Raw genomic sequence first — 13,793 nt, forward strand, 5'->3', positions numbered from 1 at the left:
TTTGCCTAGAACTCAAGTCTCTTCCCAGACTCTGAGCCTCCTCTGGATCCTAACTTGCTTTGTGACATTCTTCTTCCCAGCCTGTTTTTACCTTTCTCCAAGGGAAGAGGACTATGAACAATGTAATTTGACTCAGTTTAAAGTTTTAAGACATTCTGATGATTTATGTTATAGGTGATGATAGAGTGAAATCACTGGAAACCAAGGTTATCTCAAGAAAGCTAGTATATATATTGCTAATTTCATTTCCCCCAACAATATATCAAAAATTGGACTCATCACCCAGCACTTGAATAATTAAGTTTTACATATTTATTTGTTATTTTTTATCCTTATAAGAAGCACAAGATCTCTTGATCAGAGAACAACTCTTTTATATACTCACAGAGCATCTTAACAGCACTGATTTCCCAATTTCCCACAGGGTGATGCAATGAGGTCATATGTTTCTATACCACAGGGGAGAGACCATGAAATTATGAGACCCAGAACCTGTGTAGAGCACCTAGTATATCTGTTCTTTCTTTCTGCCAGAGAGAGAGAGAGAGAGAGATTTTTTATTTGGAATATAAACAAATGCTCCCTCTGGAGAGTAGAAGGGAAGATCTGTAAGAGTTTATAACTCTTAAGATATAATCAAAGACTCTGGAGGGGTGAGACTTTGAATTTTTCTGAAGCAAGCTACCATCTCTAACTTCCAAGGCATGTTTATTATTCAATAATCCTTTGACCAAGTTTTTTTTTTTTTTTTCCTCAGTAAATCCTGATGGAAAATATTCACGGAACATTGTCTCCTCTCTACAACACTGAGGCAATATTGATTTAAACAGTTTCTGACTTACAATGGTTAATGTATGATTTTTCGACTTTATGATGTTGTAAATTTAAGAATCACTTTAAGAATTATGTTACGTCTACTCTGCCTGTGCTTTATAAATCGAATAACAAAACCTGGATGATAGCATTATCTGTTTACAGCATGGTTTCCTCAATATTTTAACCCAACTGTTGAAACCTGCTGCTCAGAAAAAGAGTCCTTTCAAAATTTTACTGCTCACTGACAATACACCTAGTCACCCAAGAGCTCTAATGGAGATGTACAAGGAGATTAATGTTTCCATGTCTGTTAGCACAATATCCATTCTGAAGTCCATGGAACAAGAAATAATTGAGACTTTCATGTCTTATGATTTAAGAAACACATTTTGCAAGGCTTTAGCTGCCATAGATAATGATTCCTGTGACAGATCTGGGCAAAGTAAATTAAAAACCTCTGGAAAGGATTCACCATTCTGGAAGTCACTAAGAACATGCATGATTCCTTGGAGGAGGTCAAAATATCAACATTAACAGATATTTGGAAGAAGTTGATTCTAACCCTCACTGATGACTTTAAAGGATTCAAGGCTTCAGCAGAGGAAGTAACTGCAGGTGTGGTGGAAATAGCATGAGAACTAGAATCAAAGTGGAGCCTGAAGACGTGACTGAATTGCTGCAATCTCATGATCAAACTTGAACAAATGAGGAGTTGTTTCTTATGGGTAAGCAAAAAAGGTAGTTTCTTGAAACGGAATTTACTTCTTCTCAAGATGCTCTGAATACTGTTGAAATGACAGCAAAGGATTTAGAACATTAAACAAACTTAGTTGATAAAGCAGAGGCAGGGTTTGAGAAGATTGGCTCTAAATTTGGAATAAAATCTACTGTGGATAATGTGCTATTAAATAGCATCACATGAATCAGAAAAATCTTCTGTGAAAGGAAGAGTTAATTAGTGCAGCCAATTTCATTCTTGTCTTATTCTAAGAAATTGCCACAGCCACCCAAGTCTTCAGCAACCACTACCCTGATCATTCAGCAGCTGTCAACATCAAGGCAAGAGCCACCAAAAACAAAAAAAAAATATGACTTGCAAAAGGCTCCTTGATGATAAGTAGCATTTTTTAGCAACAACTTATTTTTAATTAAGGTATATACACAGTATTTTAGACATAATGCTATTGCACACTTAATAGACTACAGTATAGTGGAAACACAAATTTACATGCACTGGGAAGGCAAGAAAATTGGTGTGACTTGCTTGTTTGTGATGGTCTGGAACCAAACCTGCAATATATTCAAGGTATCCCTGTATTTAGATTCTTAATATTTAAAAAATATGTTCTTTTGAATGTATATTCACATTTACATATAAAAATGGCCATTGTTGAGCATATTCATGTATTTATATGTTATATATAAGTTGACAACTTAAACTAATTCCAACATCTTCTGTGAGGCCCTTCCCTAAACTCCATACTTACAGTGGAATGTGTACTCAACATCTTAGTACAACAGTTTTATATACATTCAACATGTCCAAAGCTCCTGACAGTCCCTCCCCTCCAAAACCGCTCCACCTGTCTTTTCCACCTCAGCATTTTCATCCTCTAGTTATTCAGAAAAAGCCTTGGCATCTTCTTTGAGTTCTTTCTTTCACCTAACCCCTTCATCCTTCAAGTAATCCTTTCGTGAGACCTTCAACATGTATCAGAAATCCAGAGATGGCTTCTCACCACATCTTCTACCACCTTCTCTAAGTCAAACTACTAAAAGCTCTTACCTGGACAAATGCAAATGTCTCTTTGCAATGACTCTTGACTTTGCTCTTGTCCCCATAAATCTCACCTCAAAACTTCAGCAGGGGCCGGGCGTGGTGGCTCACGCCTGTAATCCTAGCACTCTGGGAGGCCGAGGCGGGTGGATCGCTCGAGGTCAGGAGTTCGAGACCAGCCTCAGCAAGAGCGAGACCCCGTCTCTACTAAAAATAGAAAGAAACTATATGGCCAACTAAAATATATATATAGAAAAAATTAGCCGGGCATGGTGGCGCATGCCTGTAGTCCCAGCTACTCGGGAGGCTGAGGCAGTAGGATCGCTTGAGCCCAGGAGTTTGAGGTTGCTGTGAGCTAGGCTGACGCCACGGCACTCACTCTAGCCCCGGCAACAGAGTGAGACTCTGTCTCAAAAAAAAAAAAAAAAAAAAAAAAAAAAAACTTCAGCAGGAGCAATCATTTCTAAATGTAAGGCATGTCATGTCACTGCTCTGTTGGAAACTAAGTGGCATGCCAGAGGAAAAACCAAAGTCATCGCAATAACCTTCAAGGCTCTAGAAGATTTGACTCTTCCATACTCTTTCCGTTTCCTCACTCTTCTAACCATACTTGCCTTCAATGTGCAAGTGATCTTCTCTTGCCACAGGGCCTTTGCACTTACTGTCTCCGTGCCTGGTATTCACATAGCCGCCTCTTGCCCCTTCTTCAATCTTTGTTCAAATGTCACCAACTCAGTGAAGCCCATAATATTGTGTATTTTTTGAGCATTCATTACCTTCTATTGAAACATTTGCTTTTAACTTCCATGGGAGTAGATATTTATTTATATTTTTCCACAGATATATCTCAAGTATGAGAACAATACCTGGTAAGCAGTAGACACTTAGTATATCTATAAATATTTATGAAATGAATGAATGAGGAAAACATCTAGTTTTAAAGGCAAAAAGAATATAACCCCTGACAAGCATTTGGGAGTATGTAAAAGGAATGTACTGTGTTAACTGAGGAGGAAGACAGCATCTTATAAAATTCATGCAATTAAAAAAGCTAGTCTAGATGAAATAAACTGTGAGTTATTTTTGTGGTTATTGAATACAAATCATTTAATGCTATTTAGGTGAAACATATCACATCATAAGTAGGGAGGAAAAGATAGAAAATGAGAACTGCCAAATATTTCACCCAGCAGGCTTTCTATGGAAATCTTTTTACAAAGAGAAGAGCTGAAATATGTGTCCCTGAAGAAAAGCAAGAGTCAAGATTGCAAGTAAGACATATGAATCCAACTGGAGAGCTGTGGTAACCCCATATATTAAGATCTTCCATATCATCAATATCAAAAGAGTTCAAGAGAAATGAATGAAAATCAAATTGTGGGGTAGAAAGGCTCTTAAATTTGATCTCCTGAGTATGTAAGAGACATCTAACACTCATAGAAGTTTCAATCTTTCAAGGCAGTTAGTAGCTACTTAATAGAGGGGCAGAACTAACAACACCTGTTCAACTCTCTCCTGCTGTGTCACCCACCAATGGACTATACAAATATGAGCAGGCTTCAAAATGATTTTTGAAAATAGATACAATAGTTGTTTATCTTTGCTGCTTTTCTACGTGTAGGATGCTCTATTTTGCAGGCCAGTTATAACAATTAAAGAATTAAAGAATTGGCACAGCGTTTACATATTAGTTGCAGAATTTTTTTTGTGTGTGTGTATGCTTGAAAATAAAGGGATGGCCTACGTACTAAGTGTGGTTGACTTGAACTCACAGATCAGATTAAAAATATATATTTTAAATGAGCACGGGCCCCAAGTTCTCCTGCATCCTGTGTCTTTGGCAATTATGAATTCAGCATGGGTAACTAAACTCACTTGCTGAATAGAGAAGTATGCACGATGTCTGTGAGATAACTTTTTGCATTCACTAATAGTATCAGGTAAGTCTGTGAAATTGAAAATTTTGAGACATTTTCAGAATAATTATAGAAAAAGTATGTATCCCATGTATCATTCTAGTACTAATCTTAGCAAATATAAATTTTAAACTTTTCCAAGAATGTGGTTAAGAGTCTTTTAGATTCATCAACATATTTTTATATCAAATTATCATTGCATTTGATATTTTATAGGCTGGTTATCACAGTTAAAGATAAAAAACTACAAGCTTTGCATGCAATTTTAAAAATTTACTAAAACGTAATAGAGCATTTTTAATATGACATGAACTTTATCTGCGACAGAAAAATTGATTCTGTGCAAGATTTTATGTTTCTCAGTACGTATGTTCATGCAAATATGTGTATGGGACAAGAGAATCATATGCAGAGAGACATATAGATCCAGGAATTGTCTGTAGTGCACAGCCATGTATTTTGAAGCAAGTAGTTCTCAAACACTTTTTATCACTAATTTTAAGCGATATAATATTGAATATTCAAAACAAACAAAAACACCTAGCTTACAGGTACTGGTTGGATACCGTTATCTTTTAAGTGAAGGAATAAGACGATTTTATTTTAAAGACCAAGTTAAAGGTAAATATATGCTATGAATATAGAAGCAGCTTTTGATAGCTAAGAAAGAAAAAATTACTTTACAAATGCATTTATAAGTTTAAGAGATCTAGTGGTGGATAATCTTCCCTTGAAGGCATTTTGTCTTAATAACATACAAAAATCCTCCTTGACATCTACACACGCACTTATTGTCAGCCTATATAAGGAACCGTGCAAATATTCCAACTAAAAGCAGTTACAGTACTCACAGACTGGATTTATACTATGTAAAGTGCCCAGTTAATCTTAGAACATTAACTCCTATGGAACTAGGGATATTTTTGTGACTTAACACGCCTTTATGTGCATCTTACAAAATGTTCATACATATTTGCAGAGAATATAAATGCATGATATACACATCATGTGTATGTAATAGTTTGGTGTTATTTGGAACTTCGCATAAGAATCATGTTTAATTATATAGAAAGATGACAATTTGTGGCTACTGAAGGGAGAATTGAAGTTACAAAGACCCTGTTTTCTCTTAGCAATTAAATAGAATGGTGTTGATGTATTGATATAATGGAAGCAAAGGCATTGCTGTCCCTAACACTTACTAGCTATGTGACCTTGGACAACTTACGTTAACTTTCCTTTGAGTCTTAGCTTCCTTTTGAAATGTCAGGATATCTACTGATAGATATTGCAGGGAAGGTTAAATGAGAAAATGTCTGTAGTTCACCGCAGCACAGGGTCTCACACAAGTTAAGTTCTCTGTAAATGGTGATTATTATTTTTCTCAGTTTTCTAATGGTTGCCTTGTTATTTAGCAAATTAACTTTGGAGTCTTTTAAAAGCCGACAATTATTATTTTTCAAGTGGCCTTTATTGAATTTTATACTAAGCCACGTGTTGGGTGAACTTAGACAAAAAGGTAAAGAGGAGATGAATGTGCTTTGCTTTTACAGTTAAATTCCTACTGAAATTGCATAAGCATGGCCTTTCTGCCATACACACACCTACATCTCAAACAATCACATTTTTAAATAATATTTTTGAAAATATATTTTTAGTGGGAGGAAATATTCTATTCATCTATATTTATGAAAAATAAATTGAACATTTAATGCCACATTTAAAGCAGTTGTGAAGTCAGTAAAATAATTACGAAGGTCTTTGCTTTTATAGAGAGATATTCTCAGAGGAGAAAAAAGAATCAGTTCAAGTAGAACATGACGAGTTTCTAAGAAGCTTTCAAATTATGCTCTTTAAAGTCCTTCTATGTAGTAAGGTCATAACCAAAATAGTTTTAATTTTATATATTCCATAGGTAGCACATTAATTTAAGCATATTACATGCTAGAGTTAGACACATGTATAGTGTAAGCACATTCCCGTTTTTGTGTATCATTGGTCTGCCAGGGGAATTCATTTATAGAACTCACTGAAAAGGTTTTAATGTATGAAGGATTTAAAAGATGTTGAGAGTATTTTTAATGCTTGAATTTAATACATATTTAGACAAAATTATGTTTATTTTTATTTAGAATTGGAAAGAACATAAATGATGGATGAAAACTTCAAGTAAGTTTAAAATTTGAAAAATGAACAGTTACTTATCACTGTTACACATGTTAAATCCTGAAATCAAATTTGTTTTTTAAAAGAATTACATAGTTGGAAAGTCAGAGATGAAAATGTTTGACTTTTAAGCAATTTGATTTCTCAATCTGCTCCTAAAACCCAGTGAATCCAACTTCTCCTTCTGACCAATTAAAGTGACAGGGACCAGATGCACATTTCCTATTTAAACAGTTGGAAAACTGTACAAAATATCTGACACATGAATTTTTAAACACTGGAAAACAGGCGATGCAAAGTTATGATCTGCAGGAGAAGGGAAACCAACGAAGTGAGTCCAGCCATTGTAGGAGCTTGCAGCTGGGAGATGGTTACAGGTTTCAGTGCAGGAAGGAAAAATCCAAAGAGAGCCCAGAGTTCTCACTGCCTTGAGGATATGGATACCAGATTTATGAAGAAAGGAAAGTGGCCAGAATTTGGGGGCAGAGTAACAGATAAGAGGGAGGAGAGAGTGAGTTTGAGAGTGAGCGCTATAGACATCTGCAGAGGGGTCTTCGTAAGACTTTGGCTGAGTATTGATTTGCACATAAATGAGAAAAAACTACCTTAGGCTGTGCAGGCACCACCAGAAAAGAGTAGTGTAGGTCTTTTCCATCTGATATATGCTTGAAGAATTTCCTTTAACACCCCTTGAAGTCAAAGGCTACAGAGATGTAGGAAAATCTGACCCTCAACCACAAGAAAAATTAATTAATATTAACAGATCCATAAATGGAGAAAAGTATGAAACTCAAAGAGAAGTACATTAAAATGGCTACTGTAAATGCATTTTGTACGTTCAAGAAGATAGACAAAAACATGACCAACGTGAAAAGACACATTGTGTCTATTACAAAACCCAACAGAACTCACAGAGACGAAAAACACACTATTCTAAATGGAAACGCAATGGATAGGATTAAGAGCACATTGTACAATGCAGAACTTCAGTATATTTCATGACACAGTTTAGCAACTTCACACAAATTTTAATATGTTATATTTTCATTCCATTAGCAATATTTTCTAATTTCTCTTATGATATCTTCTTTGACCCAGGGGTTATTTAATTTCCAAATGTTTGGAGACCTTATACCTTTCATTACTAATATCTAATCTAATCTCCTTGTGATCAAAAGATATACTTTGATTTAAACCCTTTTAAATTTACTGAGACTTGATTTATGGTCTAGAATATGATTTAGATTGATGAATATTACACATGTTCTTGTAAAGCATGTGTATTCTGCTATTGTTAGGTGGAATGTTTTATCAATATCAATTAGGTCAAGTGGACTGATTATGTTACAATTTATAAAGCTGCAATCTTTCTATCTTCTTGTTCTATCAATTACTAAAGAAGCATGTTTAATTGTCCAACTATAGCCGTGGATTTGCCTATTTCTCTCTTCAGGTATGAATGTTTGCTTCATGTATTTTGAAGTTCTCTCATTAGATTCATAAATATTTAGGAATGTTTTGTCTTTTGATAAATATATTTATTATTTATAAATATATACATAATATATGTATAAAGTACATACACATCTACAGATGTTTAGTAAGCAATGGTCCCATAGCATCATGAATATACTTAATACCTGTTGGGAAGTACTACAGCAGGATTTAGGCCAAACGATATGTACAAAACTTCACCTAAAAGGAGTAAGACCAAGACTCTTTCTTTGAGTCTTCTTTTCTATTGTGATCTAAATTCTTTCTTGTGTCAAGTTTCCTGAATTTCTTCTTCAGTCAAGACATCATTATGACCATCTGTGGTTGTTGATGTCTGCTGTTTTCCCCCAAAGACTGCAAGGTTTGTGCCCCACTGTTTATCCATCACCTTCACTCTGATTCTCTGTGCTCTTCAATGGTTCGGGGATCTGCAGGACTGCATGCCCTGTGGAAACCATACTCCCTTTCCATTTTTCAGTTACTTGAGACTTTGGAATTCCCTGTCTGAACTGCACTGAACCTGTTTCCAGGACCTTACCAACTCTCTCTCCTAGGTGTGCCTGTGTAGGGCCAAAATACCCCAGTGTACACACTCCAAGCACGAAGCAGTATGCAGACTATGAGTCTCTGTAGGGGGTGTGGAGATAACTCTCATGGTGCGGGATCTGTCTGGGCCAGCGAAGCAGGGGTGTCTCCCTGATAAGGGAGTCTGAGTATTTTGAGAAATCATGACTTTCTTAGTTTTATAAGAAGGTATATTTTTCAAGATAAGAGAATAAAACACATTTATTAATATGAGTTTGATTTATAAGTTTAAAGAGTTCCATATACAGTTCATGGGCCTCCATGTGTACTCTTGCCTTGGATGCTTCAAATGCTAGGAGATAGGCCTGATGGGAGACATAGCTCATTTAATTATCAGTAACGGGAAGATGGCGGAGTGGCGGTGACTGCTCGGATCTGCGCTCCGGCGACGAACCGTGGATCCAGACCTGCCACAACGCTAGAGGACCGCTCCCACACAGGAACAGCGGTGTGAATCCACGGAGAATCAGCGTGGGACAAACAGAGCAAGTGAGGTCTGAGGTGAACAGAAATTTAGATCCCGGAACTCTGCGGAAGGCGCGGAACAGACAGTAGCCAGCGGAGCGCAGGCGGCTGCGCCCGCCCCCAGGTGGGGCGGGGGCAGTCTTTAGGAAAAGCGGCTTGCGCTCCTCACTGACCTCCACCCCCAATTGCTTGGAGACCCCCTCGCAAGCCAGAGCAGAATCTCCGAGCGAGACGTAGGGCATTGCAGACAGGAGGCTTTTTCGGGAGAATAGCTTGGAACCTGGGAAGTCTCGGCTGAGACAGTCCTTAGCGAGAAGGGACGGACCTGTGCCAGGGGGGAGGGGCACGATCAATCCCCGATCAGCGAATTGCGCTGTACCTCTGCGCTACTTTTGTCGGTGGTTCTTCAGCCGGTGGCCCCCGGCGGCTTTGCCCGCCAAACCCCCCGGCAGCGGCGGTCCCTGGTCTCTGCCTGCCGGGGAGCCGGTCCCCCTCCGACCCCGGAGCGCTGCGGGCGCCATCTTGAAAGCAAAGTCGGAACCGCTCGGGAGCCATAAGGTGCCCAGCAGCTCTCTCTCCCCGGCGCCCCCCGCTGGTCTCTGGGCCCGCGCCATCTCCGCCGGCGGCACTCGGCGTGAAGGGGCGGAGCTGCGCTAAGACTTAAAATAAACACTGAGTTGCCGCTCCGGAACCAACGGAGCGGGCGTGAAGGGGCGGAGCTGCGCTAAGACTTAAAATAAACACTGAGTTGCCGCTCCGGAACCAACGGAGCCGGCGTGAAGGGGCGGAGCTGCGCTAAGACTTAAAATAAACACTGGGCCGGGCGCGGTGGCTCACGCCTGTAATCCTAGCACTCTGGGAGGCCGAGGTGGGCGGATCGTTTGAGCTCAGGAGTTCGAGACCAGCCTGAGCAAGAGCGAGACCCCACCTCTACTAAAAATAGAAAGAAATTATATGGACAGCTAAAAATATATATAGAAAAAATTAGCCGGGCATGGTGGCGCATGCCTGTAGTCCCAGCTACTCGGGAGGCTGAGACAGGAGGATCCCTTGAGCTCAGGAGTTTGAGGTTGCTGTGAGCTAGGCTGATGCCACGGCACTCACTCTAGCCTGGGCAACAGAGTGAGACTCTGTCTCAAAAAAAAAAAAAAAAAAAAAAAAAAAAATAAACACTGAGTTGCCGCTCCGGAACCAACGGAGCCGGCGTGAAGGGGCGGAGCTGCGCTAAGACGTAAAATAAACACTGAGTTGCCGCTCCGGAACCAATGGAGCGGGCGTGAAGGGGCGGAGCTGCGCTAAGGCGCAAAAACACGATCATTGAGCCGCTGAACTGTATACTTCAGAATTGTGTATCCCTTCGTTTAGTGATGCGTTGTGGTGTTGTGTAGCTCTGTTTTTGTTCTTTTGTGTTTGTGTTTTCGCTGTTTCTGGGTTAGGTCTCTTTGTGTTATTTGTTAGTTTAGTTTTTGTTTTTGTCTTTGTTTTTTTTTTTATTTTTATTTTTTTTATTTTTTTTATTTTTTATTTTTTTATTTTTTTATTTTTATTTTTTTTTTTTCTTTTTTTCCTCTTCTCTTCTCCTTTTCTTTTCTCTTTCCTTTTCTTCTCCTTCTGTTCTTTCTTTTCACTTCTTTTCTTTTCTTTTCTTTTTTCTTTTTCCTTATTTCTTCTCTCTTTTTGCCTTCTAACTGGGAACCCACGCTGATCTTGGGAACGGGCCAGGCCCCTGGCTCTGGTACATACCGGAACCTGAGTAGTCACTCCCAACGCCGGCGATCTACGGGCGCGCAATAGCCATCTTGGGGCCCACAGCCAAGTCACTGCGGAGCAATAGGGTGCCAAGAGGCTCCCTGGACAGCCCCCTCCCCAGGTCCACAGACCTTATATAGGGTCCCCACCCACGTCTAAACATTGACTACTTCTCCAGAAGCGAGAGTGTGGAGCCTGGTCCCTGGGGACATTGGGCCAAGGCAGACTTTTGCCTGTGGGAGTTGCGGCAAATGGGGCGCTGAGCGAGCGAGGGCACCATCCACTCCCCACAACTAGTATTTTTCCTGCAGATAGAGACAGAAACCACCCCTATAGAGGAAGGACCAAAGGGAAACAAACAAACAAAGAGAATTTTGGCCCACTACTAGTGTGGACCCTGCCTGCCCTCTGAAAGACTACAACACAGTGTCCTAACTCACCAAAGCAGTCTTGGATCACTCCAATCCTCTAGGATTGGACCCATCAGAAGCAGTCCCCCAACTGAAATAGAAAAATTTCTAATCAATTCACAACAGTCTTCCCCTCTTGCCAAAGGAAGCAATATACCTAGACTACTCCACAGCCTAAGAATAGAGCACAGAGAGTGCTGTTAACCAGACTAAATCTATAAGTAAAGATCCAACGATTAATCTAGATGGGAAGGGCCCAGCGAAAAAACACAGGAAGCACAAAGAATCAAACAGAAAGCTCACCCCCAAAGAGAAATACCGGCTCTCAACCATTTGACACAAACCAGACTCAAAACACCAACATGTCACAGGAAGAATTCCAATTATGGATCATAAACAAGCTAAATAATATACAAGAATCAATGGACAGACAACACAAGGAAAATGCAAAAAAAATTCAGGATTTGGAGGAAAAATTCACTAAAGAAATTGAAATATTGAAGAAAAACCAAACTGAACTCCTAGAAATGAAGAATTCACTCAGAGAGCTACAAAACACTGTGGAAAGTCTCAAAAGCAGGGTAGATCAAACAGAGGAAAGAATTTCAGAAATTGAAGATAACTCCTTTCAACTAAATAAGTCAGTCACAGAGATAGATCAAAAAAGTAAGAGAAATGATCTGAGTCTTCAAGAAATGTGGGATTATGTGAAGAAACCTAACTTGAGAGTTATTGGCATCCCTGAGGGTGAAGAAGACAATAAGCAAGGGTTGGACAAGCTATTTGAAGACATAATCGAGGAAAATTTTCCAGGCCTTGCCAATACTCTAGACATACAGATTCAAGAAGCTCAAAGGACCCCTGGGAGATTCATAGCAAATAGGAAAACACCACGCCACGTAGTCATCAGGCTGACCAAAATATCCACTAAAGAGTCCCTTCTCCGAGCTGTAAGGAGAAAGAAACAGGTAACTTACAAAGGAAAACCCATCAGAATTACGCCAGATTTCTCAGCTGAAACCTTACAAGCAAGAAGAGCTTGGGGCCCCATTTTCACGCTTCTGAAACAGAATAATGCCCAGCCTAGAATCTTGTACCCAGCTAAGCTAAGTTTTCTATACGAAGGAGAAATCAAGACATTCTCAGATAAACAAAGGTTGAGGGAATTCACCAAGACAAGACCAGCCCTGCAAGAAGTACTCAAAAGAGAGTTACACACGGACCAGCACAAGAAAGATCCACGAATGTAAAACTACTCAAGAGCTAAAGATCAAATTCCAGATACCACAATGGCTCAGGAGAGAAAACATTGCAATGAAGTTCTACCCAACAAGCTGAACAAAAAACCGTCTCACTTATCAGTCTTCTCAATAAATGTGAATGGCTTGAATTCCCCGCTCAAGAGACATAGACTGTCCCAATGGATAAAAAAGCACAAGCCAAGTATCTGCTGTCTCCAAGAAACCCACCTAACGAGCAAAGATGCATTTAGACTGAAAGTAAAAGGATGGAAATCGGTATTTCAAGCAAACGGTAACGAAAAGAAAGCTGGTGTGGCAATCTTAATTTCCAATAACTTAGCTTTCAAACCAACAAAAATAATAAAAGACAAAAATGGCTACTACATACTGGTCAAGGGCACAATTCAACAAGAAGCCATGACTATACTCAATATATATGCACCCAACCTAGGTGCACCTAGATTCATAAAGCAAACCCTACTAGATCTGAACCAGATGATAGATAATAATACTGTAATAGCTGGAGACTTTAACACCCCACTGACAGTACAGGACAGATCCTCTAAACAGAAAATAAACAAAGACATAATGGACCTAAATAGAATGCTAGAACAAATGGGCATGGCTGACATCTATAGGACATTCTACCCAAAGTCCACAGAATATACATTCTTCTCATCAGCTCACAGGACATTCTCTAAGATTGACCATGTCTTAGGACATAAATCATGTCTTCAAAAATTCAAAAAAATAGAAATTATACCATGCATCTTCTCAGATCACAGCGGAATAAAAGTAACAATGATCACAAACAGAAACCCTCACTCTTACTCAAAGTCATGGAAGCTAAATAACCTTCTCCTGAATAATTATTCTATAAAAGAAGAAATCAAGATGGAAATCAAAAATTTCTTTGAATTAAATGACAATGGAGATACAACTTATCAAAATCTATGGGATGCAGCTAAAGCAGTCCTGAGAGGAAAATTCATATCCATAAATGCCTATATCAAAAAGACAGAAAACATGCAAATAGACAACCTAACGAATAGACTCAAAGAGCTGGAGAAAGAAGAACAGAACGATCCCAAACCCAGCAGAAGGCGAGAAATTACTAAGATCAAATCAGAACTAAATGAAAAGGACAACAAAGAAACTATAAGGGAAATTAATA

Source organism: Eulemur rufifrons, chromosome 25, assembly GCF_041146395.1.
Source record: "Eulemur rufifrons isolate Redbay chromosome 25, OSU_ERuf_1, whole genome shotgun sequence".
In the NCBI taxonomy this organism is placed as follows: domain Eukaryota; kingdom Metazoa; phylum Chordata; class Mammalia; order Primates; family Lemuridae; genus Eulemur; species Eulemur rufifrons.